This window comes from Arachis ipaensis, chromosome B01 (genome assembly GCF_000816755.2).
Source record: "Arachis ipaensis cultivar K30076 chromosome B01, Araip1.1, whole genome shotgun sequence".
Classification (NCBI taxonomy): domain Eukaryota; kingdom Viridiplantae; phylum Streptophyta; class Magnoliopsida; order Fabales; family Fabaceae; genus Arachis; species Arachis ipaensis.
The window spans coordinates 86883253-86893415 of record NC_029785.2 but is presented as its reverse complement, the minus strand read 5'-3'; the positions used below and the strand labels follow the sequence as shown (position 1 = coordinate 86893415).

General features: G+C 36.4%; 2 long non-coding RNA genes across 3 annotated transcripts; both read right to left on the bottom strand.

Annotated features, from left to right (window-relative positions):
- LOC110271575 lies at nucleotides 3646-6178 on the bottom strand. The gene is made up of 3 exons (XR_002362184.1): nucleotides 6121-6178; nucleotides 5460-5717; nucleotides 3646-3758 (listed from the first exon to the last, which is right to left on the bottom strand). It is a non-coding gene; the product is annotated as an uncharacterized LOC110271575 (long non-coding RNA).
- On the bottom strand, nucleotides 6866-9462 carry LOC107618691. Of its 2 annotated transcripts, XR_002362183.1 has the most exons (5): nucleotides 9428-9455; nucleotides 8646-8720; nucleotides 8314-8461; nucleotides 8172-8222; nucleotides 6866-6993 (listed from the first exon to the last, which is right to left on the bottom strand). It is a non-coding gene; the product is annotated as an uncharacterized LOC107618691 (long non-coding RNA). The 2 variants fall into 2 exon arrangements; XR_001615343.2 differs by having other exon boundaries at nucleotides 8314-8720; nucleotides 9428-9462.

Genomic DNA, 10163 nt, shown 5'->3' with positions numbered 1-10163 from the left:
TTATTTGGAAAACTTAGAAAACGGAGTCCTAGGTTTCTGGTGGGCTGAGGATGGTTTGATGTCATGAGAAGGGTGATTGATATATGAGATGAGAAATTATGAATTGTTGATGTTCGAAAACTGAATTGCGGATTGACGGTGGTTGAGATGAGTCGAGGACTCTGAGTGACATTGATGGATCCACTTTATACTGAAAATGTTTTCTAAAAACCACTGTACCATTATTTTATATTGAGATTATGAGACGCTATGCGCCGGGTAGGGATGGCGATTGGATCCCGCCTGTCGAGGTAGCGGCGGCGGCGTAAGGGCGGTGGTTCATCCCTTTTACGTTAAGATGTGAGGTCTGTGGCAAGAGTATCCCGCTCGCATCCCTTCGGATCTATAGAGCGTGCAGGCGCCGGTACCTGGACAGTGATCTGAGCACTATATCTCGGGGGTTCCCATATGAGAATTCCAAAGGGCGACGTCTCCATGGAGATGTGTCGGGTTGGCAGTTGAACCGACAATGTGATATCACAGCCAGTAGGGCAGGCATTCATCAAATGCATTTCCTATTTGTTTGCATGCTTTGACTATTTGAAATGGTTTGCCTATTTGTATAACATGCCTATTTTTTATTTGAATTATTGCCTTATGTGCTTCTACTTGTGTTTTACTTGCATTGTATATTACCTATGTTTTCTACTGGGATTGAGGAGGTTCGGAAGGCAGTGGCAATGGGATCGCATGGACGATAGGTTGGTGAAGACTGTGGGACAGCGTTGCTTGGTTAGAGTAGAAATCCCCTAAGATAGATTATCGGCTTTATTTAAGTTAAGGTTGATATGATTATGCTTATTTGTTTTAGAATGCTTTAAGTTGAATCTTGTGATGGATATGGAGCTTAGGATTGCCGTTGGCGTCCCGGGGTCTTTTATCCTACATCACTGGGAAATGTTACCATACTGAGAACCTCCGGTTCCCATACCATATTTCTTTTGTGTTTTCCAGATGCAGGTCGCAACCCACCTCGGTGAGTTGCTTTGGATGGTGACAGAAGCAGAGGACCTTGGATTTTTTGGAGTCTTTTTGGTTTAATTTGTTTATACATCTCTCCTTTTGTATTTTGTTTTGCCTAGATGCTTACATTTGAGAGAATAAAACTTGTATAAGCTATTTTCACTGTATGGTTCTGTATACTTGTATATGGCTAGCCGGCTTAAACACCGCGAGCCGTGGCTAGTTTCCTATGATATTATATACTTATCTTTTGTTATATCTTATCTGTCTCTTGTGCCTTAAGATAGTAGCTTTGTTAGTACGTTTTGCCCTTTTCAAATAAAAAATTTGAGCTATATCTTTTATCGGGCTTCTAGATTATATTATTCTTTTTTATATATTATATGTATGAGCTTTAGAACTGTCGTAATCTCTGGTTAACCTTTGCTTTATGACGTGAGGTAAAGTTTAGGCTAATTAGGGTGTTACATGATTAATTTAGATTGACAATGATTAAGTAAGTGATAATCTAGATTAAGCATTTTTTTGTTTTTACTAAGCACAGTAACTGTTTGAGATTTTGTTTCTGCTAACAGCAACTTCAATCTAGCAATAGAGTGTCCTACTTTTGTTTTTCTTTTCTTTTTGTTTGTTTGTGTTGTATGCCAGGAGGAAGAAGAGGTGCATCCACCTATTTTGATTCAGAACCAGAGAGAACTTTCTTGAGATTAAGAAGAGAAGCAAGAGGGAAGGGAGTGATTGGAGAAGAAGAGTCAGAAGAGGGAGATCAAGAGATGGATGATAATCTCTCTAATCCACCAGAGGAAGTGGCCAACAACAATGGCCAACCTCCAAGGAGAGTTCTAGCCTCTTACACCTTCTCCAACCCAAGAAACTGTGGGATCAGTATACTCACTCCAAATGTTCACGCCAATAACTTGAGTTGAAGCCTTAACTTATCACTTTGGTACAAAATAATTGTTCTTATGGAAGGGGTCCTCTTGAAGACCCGAATCAACACTTATCTGACTTCCTGAGGATATGTGACACAATCAAGACAAATTGTGTGCATCCAAATATCTACAAGTTGCTGTTATTTCCATTCTCTTTGAGGGATAAGGCATCTCAATGGCTAGAGACGTTTTCCAAAGAAAGCATTGATGGACCGGAATTCACTCCCCATATAAAAATGATGAATCCGTTCTTTTGGCAAGTGCACCAAAATTATCGTCAAGTAATAACCCATAGTGGAGTGGGATCGTATCCACAGAGATTAGTAGATTTGAGCAATTTTAATCAATTGGTGAATTAGTCAAGCTTAGCAAAATAGAGTGTGATTGTAGAATTGTAAATGGGCAGAATTATAAATGACTCAAAAGTAAAGAAAAGCAGTAAAGTGTAGAAAAAGAAATGACAATAATGTAAAATGCAGAAACATAAATAACATAAATGACTTAATTGTAAATGGGAATGGGGATTTGCAGAATATAAAGAAAGCTATAAAGAATGTGGAAGATAGGAATAGGGGAATTCATTGAGATCAGGAGATGTTGTTCTCTTTGGATTAAATCCAGTTCATATCATCTTCAATCATGCAACTCATTGACCTCTTGGCAATCATGATTGATTGAACCCCAATCCCTTGGTGATTCAATCTCTCCACTACAAAAAAAGGTCACGGTTTTTTCACCGAGGCCTATTGTCTCCTGGCCATAGACCTATGGTCACCGTTTTTTTATCTATGGTCACAATTTCTATGGTCACAGTTGTAATGTTCAAATTCTGGCACTTTAGGCCACGTTTTTTTACCGTGACCATAGGTTAATCTATGGTGACGCGATAAAACCGTGACCATAGCCTTATCTATGGTCACGATTTTGGCCGTGACCATATCCTCTATGGTCACTCCACCCAAAACCGTGACCATAGCCATATCTATGGTCACGGTTTTGACCGTGACCATAGCCATATCTACACTACAAGAAAACAGCTCTATTGCCATGCTTTTAAAGCGTGGCGAAAAACTGAAAAAAGCGTGGCGATAGCTTTTCGCCACGCTTTTTGAGCTACTGCCACGCTTTTGAAAGGGTGACCTATGAAAGGGTGGCGGTTGCTCTATCGCCACGCTTTTGGTGGCTTATCGCCACGCTTTTTCTTTTGCCACGCTTTTTACAAATGGTCACCCTTTAAAGCGTGGCTGTATGTGAGACATATGGCCACACTTTTAAAGCGTGGCCATATGGGAGATATGGCCACGCTTTTGAAGCGTGGCGATAGAGAGAGATATGGCCACGCTTTCAAAGCGTGGCGATAGAGATAGATATGGCCACGCTTTCAAAGCGTGGCGATAAAGAGATATGGCCACGCTTTTAAAGCGTGTCCATATCCAGAAGTACGGCCACGCTTTAAAAGCGTGGCAATAGCCTTATAAAAATAAAAAAAAAATCCTTTTACTGATTTTTACCTTCATCGATACAAAATATAAATTTTTCAGTTCTTTTTTATTACCAAACTTATAAATATAGTATGCAATTTTTATTACAAGACAAATCAAATAATAATTAGTGACATACAAAATTTTTGCTATAATTGTTTTATATATTAAAAAATTAATATTCAAATACAAAATAAATCTCGAGTTCAAATTCCAAAACTAATTGAGGCCAAGAACCTGGTGGGGAAATGCATTAGGACCCAGTTCTATTTTCCTTTTAACTTCAACCTTTATGGCCCCCCATCCCTTCAATTTTAATTAATGCCTACAAGTTATAATGCCACTGCAATTTACAAGCAATAAGTACACTAACTACACTAAATTGTGCAAAAACACAAACTACACTAACTCTATACAATCAATATACACACAAATTCTGCCAAAAATAAAACAGTAAAAACGAATTCTGCCAAAACAAGGTGATGAAAGTTAGATATCATGTCACATAAAGGTAACCCTTTAACTCTGTCAGCTTTAAAGTTTAAATAGCACTTTACTAAGTGATTAGTTGATTACTATTCAACCAATGTGTAGGCAACTAGGCATTAGGATTTACATTTCTGACCCATGAAACTCACCATGCTTTTGTAATTAGTCCAGATATAGCAACTGTGCAAGATCACATGGCTTCTAATTAATATTTAATAATACACAAAAATTGATTATTACAAGAGTATTCTATGAAGTTTAAAGATATTGATGCCATTCAGCTATTATAGCTAAAAATCAACCTATCTCACCAACTCAATTATTCTTATGAAAGTCTATATATCCACCAAACAAATATTGGATAAAGGTACCGGCATTAGAATAAGAATTGGGTACAGAAAAAAATCCAAATATGTTCAACTATAGTAATAAATCCATTCATATGCTTCCTTTTTTTCCCTACCAATTTATACAGTAACATGGCCATGTTGCTCCTACCAGGGATAATCGCAGGTTGAAGAAAAAACGATAAAAAAATAACCCCATGAAGCTAGGTACCCTTAGAAGAGAGTATGGTGAGTATAGTGCTGCTTCTGCATGCATCACAGGAAATGAATATATACATGTAGAGATGATAAAAGTGAGAACAAAGTTTAGATCCATGCATAAGATAAATTAAAGGACTGATATCAAAATTAATGATGTATGTCAAGAGGAGCAAGCAAGCAATCAGTTAAACTTGCATTGGTCACAGAATTAGAGAGAGTGGTTCAGTGAGTGATTCTAACGAAATTCCACTTCTATGGAGACAATCCAGCCTGGCAAATAGATCTTCTTTCTTTTCATTGTTATTATCGTTATATATATATATATATATATATATATACACACATGGAGTAGATAGAACCTGGAACTTGCATTTAGAGACCAAAAACATGTGTGTAGGTCAAGCCTCAACATTTTCATTGGTCTTAAAAAATTTAACATATAAATGGAAAGAATCTTTTGACAATAACAGAACCTAATCACTCAATTATACATGATTATACTTTAAATTTTTCTCTCCTCAACTGTTTTTTTCCTTTCAATTAGGCGGAATTAAGATAAGAACAGCCTAAATATAAGATAAGATCTAATGATCCGTACGGATATATGGGCTAGCTAGATGATTTTACATTGTTTCAACAGTGCTGAACACACTTTAATTATTACTTTAATATTGCAGGTTATTCGAGCTTATCTACAACTTACTACAATTACAGAAATGATCATTTTTTATGCACTCATGAATCATGATTATATTGCTGAAAAAGGAGTATTCTCGTGTGGTTGATTAATATGGAGTAGGAGGAAGAAGGTGATTCTTAACCAAAGACCAAGACTCTTGCAAGTTTTCTTTAACCCATAGAAGCTGAAAAGTTTAGAATACTTTGGAAAATGAGTTCATAAAAGAGAGAATGATTCTTAAAACTATAGATGATGTAACAATAAATCATGTGAACTAACTGCATTGAGCAAAATGTAACCAGTTCAGTAGCTGGGAATGTAAACTTACCCATATCTGATCCATTTGAGGACAAGTTTTCAAATTCAAGGTCATTATCTTCCTCATTGCCAGTGGGTGCTTCAATCACACTAAGAGCAAGTTGCAACCAGCTTCTTTCAACTTTTGAATGAAATCATCAAACCTGTCTTCCAATTGCATAAGGCTATTAGCAAGTTGATTGCAGACACTAACTTCGCCATCCCAGTTCTCGCATAGCCAGAACATTTGCCACACACTTCGCAATACTGAGATGCTCATTGCTCCAACCTGAAACATGATTGTAAGTTCACCAAACGAGGATTGACTTCCAATTAATTCTCAGGGTATGTTTGGTTCGGGTTGAAATTTTTATGGATGAGCTCTGCATATAATTATACACAACAAACTGTTCCATGAAAATTTCTACATTATCAAAGTATCAATAAGAATTTAGAGCTGATGAATTAAGTCACTATCACTTTCATTCAATTTTCTCTTCCCCATTCTAGAAAATTCAAAAAACCATAAATATAAATATCAGATTATCAATAAATAATTTCCTTTTCCAAATCACCAGAATACAAAATCAAAACCAAATCCAAATTCAAACATCCAAGCATAGTTATCACGCAATCATTCTACACATAAACAAGTAGACAAAAAAGATCCAAAGAAGAAAGTAGGAATTTACCATATCTTCAACTTCTTGGAATCAGCTTTCTCCAGTGCAGCTTCAGAACCCTTTGATCATGATTTTGACCGTGACCATAGCCTCTATGGTCACCCCTTCCCAAAACCGTGACCATAGCCTTATCTATGGTCACGGTTTTGGCCGTGACCATAGCCTCTATAGTCATCCCACCAAAAACCGTGACCATAGCCATATCTATGGTCACGGGTTTGACCGTGACCATAGCTTCTATTGTCACCCCACCTAAAAACCGTGACCATAGCCTTATCTATGGTTACAGTTTTGGCCGTGACCATTGCCCCTATGGTCACCTCTCCTTAAACCGTGACCATAGCCTTATCTATGGTCACGGTTTTTTGCCATAACCATAGCGTCTATGGTCACCCCACCTTAAAACCGTGAGCCTTATCTATAGTCACTGTTTTCACCGTGGCCATAGCTTATCTATAGTCACCCTTCCTTAAAACCGTGACCGTAGCCTTATCTATGGTTACAGTTTTTCGCCGTGACTATATCCTTATCTATGGTCACAGTTTTCACCGTGGCCATAACTTATCTATGGTAACCTGTTTTATTTTATGAAATTTTTTGTTAAATCATAATCACTTTCCAAAATGATGATAATCACAAAATAAATCTAAGAATGAGAAATTCAATAAATGTAAACCATAAAATTTTCATTAAAAACTAGATATCCATTACAATACTAATCAAAATAGGGTGTAATTTATCCATTACATGTAATATTGGATAAAGTCTCTTTTCAAAATGTTAAGAACACATCAAAATAATACAGGTAGATAACCAAAATCATTATAAGACCCATCCCATCTTATATTTGTATAGAACATATTTTCTTCACATCATGTCCTCCTTTTAGTAAAAGAAATAAAGAAGTTAGAAGATAACAAAAATGTTTTTGATGATGCATGCAGTACAGTTGAGTAATGAATATGGAACACAAGTTAAATAAGTCAATAAACATGAAAATTTCAACCACTAAATAACAAGGAGCATTTCTAAGGTTTTGAGCCATTTGGTAATGTTTATATGTTTTTAATCTATCTTTGAGTGGAACTTCAACTCCCCTGTTGAAGTAGCTTAAAACTCAAAAAAATCCAGCACAAAGAAACAACCACAACCAAAATAGAAGCTTAAAAAATAAGGTAATACCGAAATACTATTATTAGCTTCCAGCCCATCAAACAAATCAAGTAATCAACACCAGTGAACAAGAATTAATCACCCCTAAATTAATTCAAACCAGCAGCATAACAAGAATTTTCTATACATGATTTAAAAAATTTTCTATATAGCAGCATAACAAATAATCACCCCTAAATTAATTCAAACCAGCAGCATAACAAAATCACTAATCACAAATCACAAATTACTTATCACAAATTCAAAATTCAAAACACTCAGTGCCATAAGTCCATAACAAAATAGCAGCTTAACAAGTCATTAATCAACATTATATTATTACTTTATTTATTTTGTGTAAACTATCTATTAGAGTATGCATCTGAAAATATATTTTCAAGCTTACAAATAAAAGTAGATCAGAGTCAAAATTATGCCAACGAAATTCAATTAGACACAAATTATTAAAGTTCTTTCATCGCCTTCTATAATGAGCTATTTTTCAAGCAACTTTGAAGGCAGTTAATTATTAACAGCATCGATAAAGTGTCAGAGGAAGCTAAAAGGAAATGCATTATTCATGCACCACTAATAGAGTATAAAATCTTATGCACATGGGGTTTGTTCTCCTTACATGTAGATAAAGATCATTATCACATTCACAGAGGCATATGATTTCAGCAAAAGTAAAGCAGGATCATAATTAATTAATAATTAATTAATTAAAATAAAATAAAATAAAATAAATTAAAACTATTAATTTAACAAGGTATGTACCTTAACAGGGTAATGGCAAAGTAGTGGTGTAACAACAAAAAATGAATCATGATTCATGTAGTTATACATCAGCAAAGCAAAAATGTCCCTGGCAATTTGGTGTAACAACAAAGATATTATTCAGAACATACCTTTCGCCCTGTATAAAACTGCATTGTTAGGACTTGCCTGCTAGTCAAATCCTGCATGCATTAATATCATACTATGTTGGTAAAAGTATTATAGTAAACACTAAGTATTCCATTGAAAGGAAAATAATGAAGACTATCATACCCAGAATACATGAGGAACCCTGATCAATTTGTTATTTCTCAAGTTTTTGGCTGCTCTCTCAGAATTCCTTGCCTCATGAATAAAATCTGTGTGAAATTAATCCAGCCTTGTATTGGTCATTCAGTAACTAAGAAGGATAACTTACCAGCTGCTAGAAGTAAATGTAAAACATACAAACAAGCCTAAGGCAAGAAGATTAATTTTCTTATCATAAGTGTTTGTATATATACAACACTTTACTCTTTAAACTATTTGCATTTTAGAAGAGCCTCATCTAATACTTTATTGGCATTCATGATTTAAAATGTTTAGTTTGGAAACGAATCCCCTACCTCAACGTGTCAAAATCCACAGAAATTAAGCCTGACCCCTTCGTCCTAACTCGCAGCAGCAGCAGCAGCAACAGTCTCGAACCGAACAAATAGTAGCGGCATTAGCCACACAGACAACTTCCTCAGCAACAACACCATCAAACACAGCTTCCTAGTTACAGTGGTTCAACGCTAAAACGTTAACACCCAAAACCCTTAACAAGCATATAACACAACAATAACGATAAAGGTTTTAGATCAGGAACTCACTGCAGCTATGAAAAAACAGAACAATAGAGCAGCAGCAGCCCCGGTAGTGGTGCAACCAATGGAGAGCAAGCTGGCAGAGGCTCCGGCAGTGACGTCCGGTAACGACAACACCGTTTTCTGGTAGCAGAGATCCCAGCAAGCTTGCAGAAACGAATGAAAGGCTTTATTGAAGACATAGTTCAGATGCTACAGATGGTTTCTAATTTCAGCTCCGTCACAATGAAAACACTTGTTAGAATATAGGAAGCAGAACAGTATTTGTTTGTGTCACATGAGAATTCATTTAGAAACTGCCAGGTATTTGAGATTTTTGCTAACTAGAAATCTAGAAGTCAGTCACAAATTTGTGTCTTATATATCAACCCTTCCCCAATAGTCACACCACTTGTTAAGGGTAAAACGAGAAATAATACTTTAGAGGTAATGACTACGACTGGGGCAACATCACCTTCCTTCAACTTCTCAAACCAAAGAAAAGAAAATAATGGAAGCTTCTTTCATTAGATAAAATAGCATTAGAGAGAGACACACACCTCGTGGAACACGATAGAAATCAGGAAATCAATTAATACAGCAGCATCCAGTATTAAATTGTGAAGATCAAACATAGAATACTAACTGATTGCTAGGCCACAACCAGTCTACAAGCTACACAGAACACAATTTGAAAAAAGGATTCACAACGAAAAATGGAGTTGCCTGAGCTATAAGATTGTTACAGAGCAATAAGAGTTCAGAAATGGTGGTTCTGGTAGCTAGGGCACAACCAACTCACCATGAACGACGACGGTGACCCGCAGAGGAATGGCTCCTCCTCTGTTGCGTTACTTTCTCACACGCGTCCCTTCCTTTCTCTCTGCGGCAGCATCAACAATGACCTCCTATCCTTATTTGGTTCCTTCCAATGACAGTGGCGGCTTCCAACAATGGCAGCGGCGGCAACGAAGACGAGCTCATTCTCTTCCTCGCTGATGAGTCCAATTCACACCCCATTCAAAAATTGGTGAATTAGTTCTTTTGGAAAGCGCACCAAAATTATCGTCAAGTAATAACCCACAGTGGAGTGGGATCGTATCCACAGAGATTGGCAAATTCGAGTAGTTTTAATTAATTGATGAATTAGTCAAGCGGATCAATAAGATTGTGAAGTGCAGAATTGTAAATGACATAAATGTAAATGACTAGAATATAAAGAAAAGCAATAAAGTGCAGAAATAGAAATGGCAGAATGTTAAGTGCAGAATCATAAATGACTTGAATGTAAATGGG